Source organism: Xenopus laevis, chromosome 3L, assembly GCF_017654675.1.
Source record: "Xenopus laevis strain J_2021 chromosome 3L, Xenopus_laevis_v10.1, whole genome shotgun sequence".
Taxonomy (NCBI): domain Eukaryota; kingdom Metazoa; phylum Chordata; class Amphibia; order Anura; family Pipidae; genus Xenopus; species Xenopus laevis.
Window position 1 is genome coordinate 138,778,745 of NC_054375.1, and position 17,665 is coordinate 138,796,409.

A 17,665-nucleotide genomic window follows, 5' to 3' on the forward strand; every position below is an offset into this window, starting at 1 on the left:
GCGGGTTTTAAAAGTACAAACTAGCCAAAGTACAGATTTGGGCCTTTGGCTAGTTTGTACTTTGGAAAACAGCCAAAGTTTTTTTGTTGCCCGCCCCTAATGTGCCAGGCCTGCATCTCCCAATGCATGTTGGTTAATGTCGTTTTTGTTTAACAATTTGCTGACAGCCAAGTTTAATGTAAGACTACAATACCCAGCATGCAAAGGGACGGACTTGTGTAGAAGTCAGGAGTTACCAGATTTTCGGCTCTGTACCCCAGTCTTCCGTCCCTCTTAAGCATTCTCACATTTTCTAGTGACTTTTCTCAATTTCAGCCAATTTTAGGGCAAAAATCTGCTGGCCAACAAAATGTCTATAGGTTGACCTGTTTTACCAACATTTATTGAAATTGTATATGAATTAGGGCCTCGTGGGTTCCCTATACCTCCTGGGTCCCCCTCTGTAGTTACGGCCCTAGTGACGGGCGAATCTGTCCTATTTTACTTCATGGGAAAATTAGCAAATCGGTGAGAATTTGAAAAAGGTGTATTTTTACATATATGTATTTTTTTTTAGATTTTCCCACTGCACATATTGTGCTATTTTTGGGCTACTTTTGAAGTGACTCTTGGCTAGTTTGGGCTGGTTTTGTAGCTGATTTTGGCTGGTTTTGGAAATTAGACCTGACAACCCTGGTGCTGACTCACCACCTGTCCGTTATTCCCTGGGACAGATAGACAGGCAGGTTTGTTAAAGTGATCTAGTTCTTTCTTGCTCACACTTGACAACAAATACTAGTGCTCACCACATCCACAAGTCTTTCTAAGATGAAGTCCACCTTTGTGTAAGAAAACAGAGGAACGCAGAATCTTCAGTGAGCTAGATAAACCTGCCTTTGAGAAGAAAGCCTTATAGGAACAGTAATACCAAAGAAATTAAAGTGTTGTAAAGTAATTAAAATATAATACAGTGTAAAATATGGTGGAACGCTATTTGGGAGAGGACATGGAGCGAGGGCCGCCATTAGAAATCACGGGGCCCAATACAACAATACAACAAAAATTTGAGGGCCTCCAAGCCCCATCCCAGATCCCGCCCACTCCATAGGACAGTTAAAAGACCACACAGACATCAGCGCAAAATTATGGCCCCAGAGAATACTTTTTTAAAAAACATTGGTGGCAGGGGCCTACAGATTATTAAAATAATACATTGGTGTTCCATAGAATTGAACTCGTGGCTTCAGGACTTCAACTTCGACTCCTTTAGTGACTTTGGGTCTTTTCCCCGCTTCAGGACTTACATTTCAGCTGTTTTCGTGACTTTTCTTTCATTGTCACATGGTGGGACTGACTTAAATCCAGAATCCAGGTCTATAACCTTTTAAAACTGGAATAGTCCAACTCATCCCCTAATAATGCTTCTAAGCCTGCCAATCCAGTGCTAGAACAAACACGGCAACTTACCCAGCATGCTCGCTCCTGCCAAATGAAATCTGATCCCTGATTGGCTGCAGGAGTCTCTGCGTAGCCAATAGGAAAAACCCTACTCACTAGGATGATGATCTTTAACGTATGTTATGGACAAGTCAAAGCAACTGTTCTATTAGTCTTCTTTTTTTTTTTTTTATAGTTTTTTTTTAATTATTTGCCTTCTTCTTCTTTTTCCAGATTTCAAATGGGGGTCAGTGACCCATCTAGACAACAAATGTTCTGTAAGGCTACACATTTGTTGTTGTTGCTACTTTTTATTACTCACCTTTCTAATTAGGCCTCTCCTATTCATATTCCAGTCTCTTATTGAAATCAATCTCTGGTTGATAGGATCATTTGGACCCTAGCAACCAGATTGCTGAAATTGCAAACTGGAGAGCTGCTGAATAAAAAGCTAAATAACTCAAAAACCACAAATAATGAAAAATGAAAACCAATTGCAAATTTTCTCAAAATATCACTCTCTACATCATACTAAAAGTTAACTCAAAAGTGAACAACCCCTTTAAAGTTTATGGACATTTTCTCTCATTTGACCATATATATTGAAAGAACTACCTTGGGTAGGATGACTGCAGCCATTGCCCTTTATCACAGGATCTCCATTTCCCCTTTACTTCCTTTTTTTATGCCTCTTCTAATACTCATGAACTAACAGTTCCACTTTGGCAATGTTCTGCATGATTTCTACTTCTGCAATTAAGAAACAGTAAAGAAATTCAGTGATCTTTGCTATTTATACCAATAATGATCAACTCTGCAGTCCAGCCTCACAGATGTTGTTGAACTACAACCCACCGGACAGAAGTACTAGTTACAGATCAGCAGCTTATAGTATATGTACATTTATTTACATTTTAGACCCAAAGTGACCCCCCGTAGATCTGGAAGCCCGAGGCAATTGCTCTGAATCAGTCCATGAAGCTGCGGGGCAGGGACATAGGATTTCCAGGTAAATTCCCAGCGCCTGTCACATTTAGCAGAGCCGGCGTGTAATCTCACATTGCTGGCAGCTCTCCAAACATTCTGAGAAATTATATGAGGAAAGGAAAAGCATCACCACCGCTTAGAGTTTCCTATTCATCTGCTACATGGGATTATTCAATACATGACCCTCCCCTTTCTCTAAATCCAAGTCCTGTAAAATTCCCCTTAATTACAAAGCACTATTTGTATACAGTATGTCTTCCAGAAAAAACAATATGGTATTCATTAAAGGGCCATAAACATCCTTTACTGTATATTTGTGTTACGTAGGACAGAGCTACTGTACTCTTTGTGATGTACAACAGGGAGCATCTCTCTTACATACTGTACTTATTACTTACTATAAAATATGATAAATCAATGGCCATATATATTTATAAAGCGCCACAGTAGAAACAAGTACTCCTTTTACTATAATGTTATTTTGGGAGTGGGAAATATTTACTTTAGTTATTAAATAGTGCCCAGATTGAGCCAGGGAAGGGTTAATAGGTGACCAAAAGCGTTTGGGTTAGTGACGGCACAACAGAGCAGTGATGGAAACACTAAAGTTCTGCCCAGGCCAATAATTTGTTTACAAATGACTATTTTCTAACCTAGGTGCCACCTTGCATAAATACAGTTGCAGACAACAACTAATCAGGTATTTGTTTTCATTTATCAACTTGTAGGTGACTATATAAAACTGCTGGCTGCCATAGTAACATGTTATATCTGCTCTTTGTGTTGGGTCAGACTGTGCTGCATGTGCAAATGTTTGGCTTCTTCCATAGAATGTTCTGTGCTACTGCATAACATTAGTCATTACACACTCACATTCCCCAGTCACATGATACACATGCCTAATTAATACACTGCTTCCTCATTGGGCTGCCGACACCTTCCCACCCTGCCTCTATTCTCTGCCCACACTCACCTTACCGGCTGCCTTACTGAACCACGTACAGATGTGGCCCCCGACAAACCCCCCCCCACATCCACTTTTCTAAATAGGTATGGTACCGGGGTTAAAGTGAACATATTCACATTTCATGTAGCAGGCACTTAAAGGGTAACTACTGCGGAAATGTAATACAAGCTTCATCATACTGAAATAAGACATTTTCTAAATACATTCAATTAAATATTCTGTACTGTTTCTGAAATAATCAAGTTTATCTTCACTATTTCTCTCTCAGCATCTTTTTCTCTTCATTCTGTCTTCATGCAGCAGTTGGGTGTCAGATATTCATTGACAGTTAGATCCAATATATCTTATAGGGGGGTTCCTTTTGCCTAGAAGATGTATTAGAGTTCACTCTATTAAAATCACCAGACATCATGTCTCTCTACATGCAGAATTTGTGCTAAAGGTAGTTATTTTGTTAGATTTTGTTTGTACTGCGGACAAATCGAAGGAATATGTTGGCGCTATATAAATACATGTTAATAACAGGCAAAAGGAGCCCCCTATAAGATATATTGGGTCTAACTGTCAATGAATATCTGACACCCAACTGCTGCATGAAGAGAGAATGAAAAGAAACAGATGCTAAGAGAGGGATAGTGAAGACAAACTTGATTATTTCAGAAACAATGCAGAATATTTAATTTATTGTATTTAGAAAGTTTCTTATTTCAGTATGATGAAGTTAATATTACATTTTCATTTTCGCAAAAGTTACCCTTTAAAGGGATTCTTTCATGATTTTTATGGTGCAGTTTTTATTTCTAAATTATACTGTTTACACTGCAAATAATTCACTCTACAATATAAAATTTAATTCCTGAACCAGCAAGTGTATTTTTTTAATTTATAATATTGGTGTGTAGGCGCCATCTCAGGTCATTTTGCCTGGTCATGTGCTTTCAGAAAGAGCCAGCACTTTAGGATGGATCTGCTTTCTGGCAGGCTGTTCAAATGTAAATTAAGGAGTCGCAGTGGGACCTGGATTTTACTATTGAGTGCAGTTCTTAGATCTACCAGGCAGCTGTTATCTGGTTACCTTCCCATTGTTGTGATGATGGACTGCTGGGGTGAGGGGAAGGGGGTGATATCACTCCAACTTGTAGCACAGCAGTAAAGAGTGACTAAAGTTTATCAGAGCACAAGACACATGAAGGGGAGCCCCAAAAAATTTTCGATCTTTTTCAGCCTATCACCCATCATGTAGAAAGCACGCCAGCGTTTTTTGGGACTTAGAAAAAAAAAAAAAAGACTTTTTTTTAAACAATCCCTATCTACTCTATTGCGCTTCGCCAGGTCTGAGGTGGCGAAGGAAGTCTAGCGTAAAAGGTAGCGTTCACTACACTGCGCAAGTTAGTGAATTTGCGTAGTTTCGTCGCTAGCGAAGATTCGCCTGGCGTAAGGTTGCGAAGTAACACTAGCGAAACTACGACAGCGTTCGTTAGTGAATTTGCGCAGTAGCGAAAATGCCAAACGCTAGCGAATTAACGCTAGCGTTCGGTGCTTCGCGCCTTAGTGAATTTGCCCCATGGAATCCACAGCGTGCATGGCTAATTAGCAATTAATTTAGAGGCATGATGCATGGCTGCACATAAAATCAGTTCAGTCTGCAGCATGCATCTAAATGAATTGCTAATTAGCCATGCAGGTTGTGGATTCCATATGTTTTAAAGAGGTGAGGTGGCAATCCTAGCTGGGAGGTATTACAGTATAATGATGTCTTCATACAAAAGGCACAGACAATTCCCCTTTTAGCCTTAGCCATTATTACCTCTTGAATCTGATCCACAATACTTTCTGCCTTCTCCAAAGTGACATCTTTTAGGGCCTGTTTAAGAGCAGAGACTCCCATCTGGTACGCAGAGACAACCTAAGGCCGTAAACATATCGCTATCATTAGCCCAGTTTGTTAATACAAGTCACTTCTTGTGGGTTTCTTGCTCTTTCAGTGCTAAATGCCATCACCTTGCGGTCTGTTTCGGCAGCCGATATCCTCTCCAAGATTCCCTGTATGTTGTCCTGCTTGTTCTGCAGCTCCGTAATGCGACGCTCCACTAGCTTTCTCTTCCGCAAACAACGCAGAGCCTGGGAATAATATTAAGGGCAGACAAACAAGCACCCATTTAATGAAATATAATTACTAGCAGATCTTGTAACCAACCATTGTCAGCAGCAGGACATTAGTTGTACTTCCAGGTTTGACAACCATGTAGGCAAACGAAGCACAACAAGATGCAAAGGTGGAGAGACTAGAGGCAGATTTTAAAGGATAAGTAAACCTCAAAAGTATGTGAATTTAAAATGTGTTATGAGTGCTATTCTAAGAACTTTTGCAGTGTATATTCATTATTTATTTTATTTTTCATTCCAAGATTTTAAAGGATACATGTACTGTTAATATGAATGAATTTTGTTACAACAGCGACTGATGTTCTTTTGGTTATTAAAGATATGATAAAGGTTTCTAATTTCTTAACCAGAAGAACATCAGAGCAGCCTCCTTCTTTCGACTGACAACTTCCTTGACTACTTGGTGGTCAGACTGGTCAGAAAATGACCAGCAGGTGGTGCTGTTGAAACAAAATTCATTCATAATAACAGTACATGTATCCTTTAACATCTTGGAATGAAAAAAAAAAAAACTTAATGTACATTGCAAAAATGCTTAGAATAGCACTCTCTCATCAATTTTACATTCACTTATTTTTAAGGTTTACTTATTGAGCAGGCTGGAATGGACAGAAGAAACAGAGGGATATAAAGTCTGATCTGCTCACCTGGTTCTTGTTTCCTGCCCGATTATAGGTTCTGGCTTCCTCCGTCAGCCTGCAGAGCAAAGAGACGGCTGCTCTAATAGTCAGAGCTTCACATAACAGTCTATATTGTCAGTCCCTATGTCTGTATCATTTGGAAGAAGGGGGCAGGACATGATAGAAAGTGGCAGGTGAGAGGCCAAATGCAACTCTAAAATAACCAGTGCCAGAACAATGGAAGATCTTAGTTACCCACCAGTAGTAACTGTACTAAAATGCCAGATTTCTCCCTGTATCAGGTTTATATGTATCATCTTTCTTTTTATATTGAGCCTGTATTACTATGGCAGTTCTTCTCCTTGTATTATTAAAGGGGTTGTTCACGTTTGAGTTAACTTTTAGTATGATGTAAAGAGTGATATTCTGAGACAATCTGCAAATGGTTTTCATTTTTTATTGTTTTTGTTTTTTGTTATTTAGCTTTTTATTCAGCTGCTCTCCGGTTTGCACTTTTACAAATTACCCTGCCAACCATGAATCTCCTGTAGCAGGGATCGCCTTTTCCACACTGTTAGAATGTTCCATTGAAGCTCGCGGAGATGGAACTGGGCGAATGGTACCGCTTCTATGGTGGAAACCATGACTCCCAGAGCCTTCATGCAAAACTTGATAGAATGTTGTCTTTTTGTATTAGGGATCTTACTAATGATTGAAGACGATGGGCCTTCTCCAGAGGAAGGGATATTCTCTGTGTTAGAGTGTTGAATTGCATCCCGAGAAAAACCATGGATTGATTGGGTATCAGAGAAGACTTGGCTAAGTTGAGTACCCAACCTAGTTTCTGTAGCATGTCCAGAGATATACTGAGGAAGCGATAAGCCTCTGGAATCGATGGAGCTTTGATCAGCAGATCGTCCAGATAAGGGGTGATGGAAACCCCCTGCACCCGCGGATTACCGCTGTGGTTGCGGCCATAATCTTGGTGAAGACCCGAGGGGCCGACGTTAGTCCAAAGGGAAGACTTGTGAATTGGAAATGATGATTCTGGTAGGCAAATCTCAAGTATTTCTGATGGTGAAGGAAAATGCAGATACGCATCCTTTATGTCTATTGAGATAAGAAACTGTCCCGGGGACATTGCTGCAATGACCAACTTGAGAGACTCCATTTTGAAGCATCAGGGTCGAATGAATTTGTTCAATTCCTTTAGGTCTAGGATGGGCCGGACTGAACCGTCCTTTTTGGGCAGTGATCACCTTTGAGAGAAGGAGTTTGGAGATGACACTTTGAAATGCTGTTCGCTTGTCTGGCTGAACTGGAAGTCTGGAACATGAAAAACCGATGAGGAGGTTCTGTTGAAAACTCTAAGTGATAACCTCGAGTCACCACTTCGTGGATCCAGGCGTCCTGAACAAGAGTGAGCCAAGCGTCGGCGAACAGACTTAGCCTCCCTCCTATTCGTGTGGTTGGAGGCGTAATGACACCGTCATGCTGAAGTAGACTTGTCCCCGGACTTAGGAGTGAACTTCCTGTTTTGCCAGACTGGTCTTTGTTTGTTAGCCAGGCGTCCCCGTGCCAAGAAGGATTGTCTCGGAGGGGAGGATCTCGAGCCCTTTGTTTGGGAGCCACGAAAATGTCTTCTTCTGCGAAAGGTAGACCGAGCCTTGGGCTGAGGTACGAGAGTACTTTTGCCCCCAGTAGCTTGGCTGATGATCTTGTCCAAATCAGGCCCAAAAAGCAACTTACCCTTGAAGGGTATGGAGGTCAGGGATTTCTTTTGTCACTCAGCAGACCATAACTTCATCCATAAGGATCTACGGGCTGCAATTGCGAGTGCCGAAGACCTACTGATGACTTGAGCAGCGTCTAAGGAGGCTTCGGAAATATAATCATTTGTTTCCTTTATCTGAGAGGCCCATTGAGAAAGTTCGTGTTGGGGAGCCCCCGATTCGATAGCGTTGAGAAGAGAATCAGACCAGGATTGAATGGCTCTGCTCACCCAGGCTGTTGCTAAAACAGGTTGAAGGGAAGTGCCCAAAGCTGAAAAAAGAGACCGCAGAAGGCTTTCTAGTTTTTTGTCCATGGAATCCTTGAATGAGGAGGCGTCAGGGACTGGGAGAGCAGTATTTTTGGACAGTCGAGAGACTGGTGCATCCACTGAAGGTGGCAGCGACCACTTCTCAGTAACCTCGCTAGGGAAAGGATAGAGCTTTTGGAAGCGGTGGTTTGTTTGAAAACGTCTCTCAGGTTTGTCCCACTCTTGCTGAATAATATGGTCGAACTGAGAGTGAGAAGGGAAAACAGCGGAAGTCTTACTGTGCCATTTGAAAGAGTCTTAGAAGAGTCGGCTGAGACTTCTGGTTCTTCAAGGTGAAGAGTCTCTAAAACAGAGGCAATCAGAGAATCCACCGAGTCTGAGGATGGTCCTGAGGGATTCCTCCTCCTCTTGATCTGAATTAAAAGAAAGCTCTCCTTCAGATTGGTCGTCCTCATCCCCCGAAACTAAAGGGTGTAAGGAAGAATTCCTGGAAGGAGAATCACTGTCTTCGTCAGAGGGAGATGGGGCTCTGTGTTTAGTTGCCCTTCCCTTAGGATTTTCAAGCCTCGACAGAAGTTTGTCTAGAGATTGTGCAAGCTTTGGAATACCGGTGGCCAGTTGGGTAGCCCATTCTGGAGGAGAAGGGGGGACCTTGGGAGGGGGAGAGTCCCTGGGTTGAGGAGAGGGTTCCCCTTGAGCGGCCTGGTCTGCCAGGGGGATGAGAGGACCTGCGGAATCAGAATAATGCTCAATAGGCTTGCACCTGGAACAAATGGGGTCTTTGTGCCCAGAAGGCAAACGTTTGCGGCATTTGGCACAGGCTAGATATCTGACAGAGGTAGTGAGAATCTTTTCCCCCCCGCTGCCCTGGAAAAAAGGGTGTCACTTTGACCCTCAGACATGATAGCAGTCTAGTAGCCCGTAGGGAGCAGCCTTGGAGGGTCCCTAGTGGCCCTTATGCGCAGCAGAACACTAACCTGCAAGGGGTTAAGCAGGGAAGGAGGATCAGCTGTCTGGTGTGCGTGTCTGGAGTGCTTGTCCCAGAAGTACCAGTAGTACCCCACTGTCTTCTGGAGCTGTAGGCAGGATGCGCAAGTAAGCAAAACTCCGCCACCCTTAAGAGGGATAGCGGAGAAAAAAACAGGCGTGACCGCGTTGGCGAGGAGCCTGAGTAAAATGGCGGCCCGCAGAGGAGTTTGCGCGCTATTATGCGGGAGAGAATGCCGGCGGTGACGTCATTGGGAGTCCTGGCGCCTGAAAAAGGGAGCGTGATAGCTAGGGGAACGAACGGCAACGCTCCAGTGCGGCTCAGACTGCAGGCCTGAGAGACGTGCACCTGTTAAATAAAGGTTCGTCCCTTCCTCTCCCTGCTACCTTGAGCGTCTAGCCAGGAAACTGCACAAACACGCACACTGCTTCTGAGGAGGCCCCAGGGGGATAGTAAGAATCTGTAACTTACCCCATTAGGGCCCTCAGTATTCTGTCATCTGGCCAGCAATATCCCCCCCTTATCCTGAAGGGGAAAGAAGAGACAATTAAGCTGGGTGGTCTATGCCAAAAGGCAGGCTTGACCCCGGCTACAGGTCCCTCGTGGGGGGTTGTCAGTATGGACCTCTACACAGTGTAGAGGGCCTGAACAACCCCGGGTGTCAGTCTAGCTGAGCAATAATATAAAAACAAAAAAAAACACACTGAAGAGAAAATATGTCCTATCCTCCTGAGGACACAATTTAAACTGAGTGGAACTCTGCCTACTGGGGGGTATAGCCAGTGGGGGAGGATCCAGTTTTTTTTTTCGAGTTGTGTCCTGCCTCCTAGATGCACCAGCTATACCCCACTGTCCCTGTGTCACCCAAGCAGACATGGAGAAAACAAGAAGAATATTCCCATTTAGACCAACGTGGTCAACCATTCCTCAAAGGGCGTGAAACCCTGTGTCCCCCTATCGACTACAGAGAAACAGATTTAACTGTGAGTATCAAAAATACTGTTTTCTCTGTGGTCTCTGGGGGACACGGGGACCTTAGGGGACTTAACAAAGCAGCCCAAGACAAACGGGTGGGAATTAAGGAATTAAACTAAGTTGAAAAGAGATGACACATTTACTGCACTACTGCCAAATTGAGGAGTACGTGTCAAGATTGTAGAATTTTGAGAATGTATGAACGGAAGACCAGGTGGCCGCTCTGCAGATCTGCTGAATTGAGGTAGAGTTGCGCCATGCCCAGGAAGCTCCGACTGCTCTCGTCCAATGAGCTCGTATATTCAGGGGTGGAACCTTCCCTTTGAATAAGTAGGCTTGCCGTATTGTCTCTTTGATCCATCTTGCCAGTGTTGCTTTAGAAGCTGCCTGGCCTTTTTTAGGGCCCGCTGGTAGTTTAAACAAGGATGTAGAACGCCAAATGGTTTTGGGCGTTCCACATACCAACGAAGTTCTCTGACGACATCTAATTTGTGTAGTTCTTGGGATCAGGGCATAAGGTTGGCACTACTATTTCTTGATTGATGTGAAATTGAGATACCACCTTTGGTAGGAAGGAGGGTAGTGTTCTGAGTACGGCTTTGTCCTTGTGGAAAATGATGTACGGTTCTTCAGAAGACAGAGCGCTGAGTTCTGATACTCGTCTAGTTGAGGATATTGCCATCAGGAAAAGCACTTTCTTAGTCAGAAGTGATTCAGAAATGGATCCCATTGGTTCAAACGGTGGATCAAGTAGCGCTTCAAGTACTAGGTTTAAGTCCCACCCTGGGACTGGGGATTGGAACGGAGGTTTTAGATGTTTTACTCCCGGCAGAAATGTCTGTATGGATTCATCTAGTGCCTGTCTTGTCTGAAGAAGTACAGATAAGGCTGATATCTGTACTTTAAGAGAGCTGAGAGATTTATTTGGAGACCCCTCTGAAGAAAAGACAGGATCCTAGGGATGTTGAGTTCTACCAGTTGTGGTAGGAGTGCCATATTCTGTGGTAAGACCTGGATGAAGTTGCTTTTCTTGCTTTTAGCATGGTAGCAATGACTTCTTCCGACAGTCCTTGTTTTCTCCAGATGTCAGATTCAATAACCACCCACATCAAAAGGCCCAGGTTGTGGTGAGCTATAGGCCCTTGAGGGAGGAGATCTGACCTGGGGATTAGTCGTATTGGATGGGTGACTGACATGTCCTGCAGGTCTGAGAACCAAGTCTGTCGTGGCCAGTATAGTGCCTCTATGATTACAGTGAGTTGTGACTGTCTTATCTTCTTTAGTAACCGAGGTAACATTGGAATGGATGGAAAGATGTACGCTAGCTTGAATCGACAGAGTTGAGTCATTGTATCTGTCCCCACTGCTGTCGGGTCCCGACAGCGGGCAAAGTACCTGGGTACCTTGTGATTGTCTCTGGAGGCCATGAGGTCTATTTGTGGAAGTCCCCAGTGATGTACTAGCTTGACAAACACTTCCGGGTGTAATTCCCACTCTCCAGGTTCTATTTGATTTCGGGTGAGACAATCCGCCTTCGTGTTGGATACCCCCAGGATATGGATTGCGGACAACCTCACCTTGTTGATTTCCGCCCAGTGTAATATTTGCTGCGCCTCTGCTAGGGCCGCTTTGCTGTGGGTTCCTCCCTGGCGATTTATGTATGCCACTGTTGTGGCGTTGTCGCTCTGTACTCGTACTGGTTTTGTTCAAAGAGGGTGAGTCCATACTTCGAGTGCCAGTCTTACGGCTCTAAATTCCAGTATGTTTATTGGAAGTTTTGAGTCTTCTGTGGACCATAGTCCTGGTGCTGGTAGATTGTTCCAGGTCGCTTCCCATCCCCGTAAGCCGGCATCCGTGGCTATGACTGTCCAGTCTGGTGTCGCCCATGACTGTCCTGTGTTTAGGTTGCAGGGTTTCAACCACCAGAGAAGAGACCTCCTGGTCTGTTGGGAGAGGGAGAATGTTCGGGAGAGGGGTCCAGGCGGCCAGTATGTTCGACTGTAATGCACGAAGGTGCATCTGTGCAAATGGCACTGCCTCTATGACTGAGACCATCACACCTAGCACCCTCATTGCTGTTTGTATTGTGATCTTTTGAGGTACAAGTAGGCGTTGTATCTGACCTCTGAGTCTTTTCTGTTTGTCGTGGGGGAGACAGACCAGTTGAGTGCTCGTATTGAATTCCAGCCCCAAAAAGGTCATTTGGTGGCTGGGGTGTAAATTCGATTTTGACCAGTTCACTGTCCATCCGAATTGCTGGAGCAAGGAGATTGCTAGAGAGAGATCTTGCTTTGCTTTTGTTGCTGTTCTGGCCTTTATGAGCAGGTCGTCCAGGTAGGGAGTGATTGAGATCCCTTGTAGACATAGAGCCGCTGCTGAGACTGACATCAGCTTGGTGAACACTCGGGGGGCTGTTGATAACCCGAATGGAAGGGCTACAAACTGGTAATGGTTGTTGGCAAAGGCAAAACGTAGGAAGCGGTGATGCAGTGGCCATATCGGCACATGTAGATACGCGTCCTTTATGTCCAGGGACATCATTAGTTGACCCTCTTCCATTCCCCTGATCACAGACCCTATCTGGGGGTTTATCTGTGATACTCCCATTATTTCCCCCAGCATTTGTCATTGAAAGAATAGGGCAACTTTAGGTAGCTTTGTCTCCAGGACAAGCCAGGCCTAACAGTGTCGGCAGATATTTAGCCAGTGCCAAAACAATGCAGGCAATAGGATAGTCTGTTTAGTAGGAAAATCAAATACTGTACATGACATAAATATCTGTACATATGTATAATAGGGAGGGCTGCCACCTTTTCTGGAAAAAAATACCGGCCTTCCTATATTTTTGCAGGCCGGTAAAATTCCACTCAGGTAGCAACCCTAATAATAGGGAGGCCCTCCAGCTGTTTAGCACTATAAGCATTGGGGTATTCTCTAGTGCAGCCTGGACATTAAATCAAACAAATGCCAATTCTTATCTATGAACTGTGATCATATTTTGATATTGTGACACCCTCTGCATATTCATTCATACTCTTTACATTATTGTATAAGATGTAACTGTTGCTTTAAGAGTTACACATAATATGCTTTCAGTATATGCAGACGTGACCTTGTAGAAAATAATTTTTTTTTTCTGTGTAATCATCCAGCTAGGCAGCCAGTATCAGGGCTACAGGGAGCTGTCTGTAAGCATACCTCCCAACTGTCCCGTTTTTCGCAGGACAGTCCCAATTTTGACAGCTCAACCAGCATTCCCGGATTGTTACTGAAATGTCCTGACTTTCTCTTTGATCTCGAGCCACAAAAAGATACAAAGTTTCTAAAACTGACTTGAGAGAGTCCAGAATATGTGGCAGGTGCACTTCTATACATTAGTTACAATTTAAGATAAGCAAAGAAGCAATTGTAACTATTTAAGATAAGCAGGTCTATTGGGGAAATTGTATAAGATATAGAGAGAAGGCGCACACCCATTGAAGTAAAAAGAGGGGTGCTAATCCATAGGGGGAGGCCAGGCTAGGCTGTCTGTGAATTCACTGTTAAAAAGTCCTTAAAGTCTTATTGGCTAGGTACTCCCTGGAGCCTTAGATAGAGATGACACTTATCTAATCCGTTTCTTTAGATAATGAGTTGAGACGCATATGCGTTCCAAATGTGAGGAACTTATGCGCAAATAGGATGAATGACAGGAAGTGACGTGTTCTCTATTTCAGACCTTCGTGAGGATGCAGCAGCGTTGCTGCGTGACTTTGAATTAATGTCTTCATTGATGAGGAGTGGATCTAGATACTTTTGTGCACACAGTCGCATTGCTGGAAATGTTATTAAATGTTACTGCATATAATCTAACTTGGACGATATGTTGGAACGCATATGCGTTCCATTTGATGATCCACAATTCATTGCTTGGCCTCTTTACTATCTGGGGAAGCAGAAGTGACGTTAGATGCCGATTTGTGAACGAAGACACACAGCTTGGGGTATAAAACCCTTATGGACAGTAAGGCTCGTTCTGCCTTTTTGTTTTTTTGTCTATTTGTGCCCCTGAGAAAGACCCTTAAGGTCGAAACGCGTTGGGCTCTTTGTTTCTTTAGTATTTTTGTATAATTGTTTTGTATTTTCATTATTTTTTGTAATACATTTTTCCATTATTTTCTTGATATTGGGTGTGCTATTCATTACTTTGAGCATTTATTGGGGAAATTGTGTGACTTGCAGCTTAGAATGGCTAATTCTAAGCAACTTTTCAATTGGTCTTTATTATTTATTATGCCTTCTTCTTCTGACTCTTTCAAATGGGGGTCACTGACCCTCATCTACAAACAAATACTACAAATGTATTGTTATTGCTACTTTTTATTACTCATCTTTCTATTGAGGCCTCTCCTATACATATTCCAGACTCTTATTCAAATCAATTTTGAAACTGTTGGGAGATATGTGTAAGTAATAGGTAAAGCATATAGGGACCATCTTGTAGGAGACAGAATTCCTTGAGGTATGAGCCCCCCTTTTTCTGAGTGACAGCTGAGAGACTATAAAAACCTTGTAGGCTGCAGGGTTAAATCAAAAGTGGTTGCTCATTTCTCCTTCACACGTGTTGCAATAAAGACTTATCTTACAAAGCAGCATCAAGTCTCCAAAGGGTCCGCTCACAACTCCAACAATATTTTTGGTCCGGGGGTAAACAATCACCACCATTGTCCACCGCCATATTCCCTTCCATTGAATGGGAAAGTATGACAGAGCTAAGGGTGAGGGGCAAGGAGGTGCCACATCTTTGTCCTTACTGCCATTTTATTTACACTTTGCAAACTGCATCCAGCATTAATCCTAACATGAGGAGTGTCCACTGACATCACAGGTCCATCCTCGCAATGTCACAAACCTGCCCTCCCATGATATCATTGACCCACCACCCGGCCTGGAGTTAACAGCGGGGAAAGATGGAAAATGGTGACACGTTCAACCAAAAAATAGTTACATAAATTACATGATCAATAAATCAAATACCACAAAATAAATGGCATACTCTTTGGAACATTACTCTCTGCATCAAAACTAAATGTGCTTTTGATGGAATTATTGTACCTATTGTACATATATATATATATATATTTCTATTTTTTTTTAATAGGTGGTCTTTGTGGGTGTAGCTATGGGTGTCAACTGATACCAACGTTAAAAAGTATTTATATTATTCATAAGGAAGACAAAAAAGTGATTAAGGAAATAATTTTTATTTTAAAAAAGGTATAACAAAGAAAAAAATAGGCATCAAAAGGAAATGGTTGGTTGGACTATTCCTTCCTCCAAGACTCATCCCACTAGCCACCTGTTATGGATCAGAGATGGTTGTTATCTTCAGATCTCTAAATGTTTTTTCTTTACTGAGAATCCCATTTCGTAAGGCACTAATCCTGGTGGTCTAGTGGCAGCGGGGTCCACGCCGCGTTGCTCCCTGTCCATGCTGGTTCCAGTTCCCTAGGGCAATTCATAAAGGCGCAGGCGCGCTGACGTGATTGCGCCATCGTGCATTGGCGCGGAATTCAAAATGTATAAAAGGGGATTTTTAGTATTAGCTCATTGCCCGTTTGTAGGTTCAATAAGCTTGTTCCTGGGAGCTTATTGTTGTGAATCCTGATTGATCCTTCGTGTTTGACCCATACCTGCTTGCTTACTACGCTGATCTCATCCACCTGACCTTTGCCTGAGTTATCTACTACTCTCATGCTGAATCCTCCGATTGGATAACCTGGGTTTAGACCCTTGCCTGCCTGACGATCATACTGCTTTGTGCGGCCCGGCCTACCTGTTTCCTGGTGGCTTCCTATCTTCCCAGCACCTTGTAAAACAGTCGTGCCCCATTGCCTGCCAAGAACTTACGCGCTTGCAACCCTCGTTAAGTCCACGGTGGCATCTGAGTAAGGCTGAGGGGCTACTCCCGAAGGCCAAAGGGCGCGTCACTTAACTGGTGAAGTACCGGGCTGAGACCCAGGGTGGCCTGGCATCTGTTCTGGGTGTTGGGTGCTGACCGTGCACATTTCCAGTAAATTTGCCTAAACTGAAAAACAGAAAGCTTTAGCTACTAAAATATATAATATATAGGTCCATTAGGCTTAAATGATCATTTTTCATTATGTATTTCAAAATGATGTCTCCTATACTCAGATGTAATACCAAAAGTTATACGCCAGTGTCCTAGTGTTAAATCTGTGTTATATTGCCTACAATCTTAATTTGTTATGTTCTCACGTAATACCTTCCTATAATTATAAGGTAGTTGAATATTTTACTGTTCTGGATACTATTACAATCGTATTGGCTTACAAATGTTCTGTAACCTTGTTCTAAGTTAAGAGGAACTGCTTAGATTTGGGTTGAGCGTTACAACTAATAGCCATTTCCAAGGCTGAGGCGAGTGCTGGTGGCATAACTATTGCCTGGGTGCAATTGCAACCCCTCATCCCCTTGGGGCCAGTGTTAAACTTATCAGGGGGTTGGACACCTATTTTGTTCCAATCTACAAGACATTCCCATGGGGGAAGAGAGCCTTGAAGTAGCAAGTACCGCACCCATGGCATACTTATATAAATAAACACAGCCCAAATACATTATGTACTCAGATTATATGCCTGAGGTTATATTATTCTTTACACATTCATCAGTATCAAAGTTTCTGTCCCTTGACTTTGCACTTACCTGTTTATATATAAGTCAAATCCTCCGACATTACAGTTAGGGTTATCCTTGTAATCAAATCACCGACACGTAGAATGTCCTCTACCATTGGTGGAACAATTTTCCACATTACTGACGTGTCTTTGGTTATGCCAGGTTTGTATTGTATCTCAAGTAGCCAGGGCTGGAAGTTTTCTCCAAACAAGAAAATCTGAACCAAAAAGCTCAAAACTGTTTTCTTGTACTTCACATTTTCCGAGTGGCCTTCATTGTTTGAATGAGGGCTTTCTTCCATCCCTGGTATAATGATTGAATCCCAGACTTTGCTCTTTTCCGATTGTACAAAGATACTCTTTGAATTCGTCACTGTGCCACATGTTTTCTTCAGGCAGGTTGGGTGGTGACGATTTGGTGCATTCTTAAATTTTTCTGTATGGCGTAATTACATACATGGGTGGCGCTGGAAGGATAAAACAATACAATTGTCAGGTTTATGTGCCTGATCCATCACTAGTAATCCAGTGTCGGTATCCACTGAGTCACTAAATATTCTAATCTTGCCTTAGCCATTCATTAGATTTAGCAAGCTGACTACCATAGTTAGAGCAAAATTATAGAGCCCTGTAACCAATGCAACTGCTACAGAATCAGAGGTTAGAAGAACAGAGCCTTTTAGCATATTCATCCACTTCACAGATGTAAAGGAAACAAGCAAATACATTTCATGCCATAAAGTGATTTATCCCAAACATTATCGTATACACCGTGGATTAAACCTATAAATTACCTTTAAGTTACTAGCAACAATGGCACAATTGTCC

The 17,665-nt window shown here is 42.9% G+C and overlaps 1 protein-coding gene across 7 annotated transcripts in view; it reads right to left on the reverse strand.

The window, feature by feature from the left end:
• Nucleotides 1–8,481, reverse strand: part of LOC121401589 (tubulin monoglycylase TTLL3-like) — a 28,470-nt gene extending 19,989 nt beyond the window's left edge. For 4 of the 7 annotated variants that reach the window (XM_041587035.1, XM_041587036.1, XM_041587031.1 and 1 more), the window contains exons 1-4: nucleotides 6,184–8,481; nucleotides 5,372–5,491; nucleotides 5,178–5,276; nucleotides 2,032–2,166 (exon numbers count right to left, since the gene is read on the reverse strand). The gene's annotated coding sequence lies outside the window, so the exon portion shown is untranslated. Of the gene's footprint in view, nucleotides 1–785; nucleotides 1,111–2,031; nucleotides 2,167–5,177; nucleotides 5,277–5,371; nucleotides 5,492–6,183 lie in introns of those variants that run through there. The other 3 variants (XM_041587033.1, XM_041587032.1, XM_041587034.1) reach the window with 2 other exon arrangements.
• Between the last annotated feature and the right edge of the window lie 9,184 nt (nucleotides 8,482–17,665).